This window comes from Penaeus chinensis, chromosome 23 (genome assembly GCF_019202785.1).
Source record: "Penaeus chinensis breed Huanghai No. 1 chromosome 23, ASM1920278v2, whole genome shotgun sequence".
NCBI classification, from domain to species: domain Eukaryota; kingdom Metazoa; phylum Arthropoda; class Malacostraca; order Decapoda; family Penaeidae; genus Penaeus; species Penaeus chinensis.
Window position 1 is genome coordinate 18,533,471 of NC_061841.1, and position 251 is coordinate 18,533,721.

The 251-nt window shown below is 37.1% G+C and overlaps 1 protein-coding gene across 1 annotated transcript in view; it reads left to right on the forward strand.

Annotated features, from left to right (window-relative positions):
- The window catches only part of LOC125037308 (endonuclease/exonuclease/phosphatase family domain-containing protein 1-like), a 34,990-nt gene continuing 34,739 nt past the window's right edge, over positions 1 to 251 (forward strand). Inside the window, exon 1 of the mRNA XM_047630384.1 lies at positions 1 to 124. The gene's annotated coding sequence lies outside the window, so the exon portion shown is untranslated. The remainder of the gene's footprint in view (positions 125 to 251) is intronic.

The following is a 251-nucleotide window of genomic DNA, read 5'->3' on the forward strand; positions in this document are numbered from 1 at the left end:
TAGCAAGGTGCTCAGAAGGAAAACATAAACACTGGCACGTAACAATGTTTGAACAAGATACACGTACGACAATCTTCACTAGTGCGACAATTCAGCCCCAGTGAAGGAAATCGGTTCTCTTAAAGTAAGTATTAGCGGAATGTATTATATTTGGCATCATTTCAAAACTGGAAATACTGAATGGTAAATGCTCGTAAGAAATTAACTTTGGTGAAAGGTATTGTAGATATAGTTTGCCTTGTGACCAGATT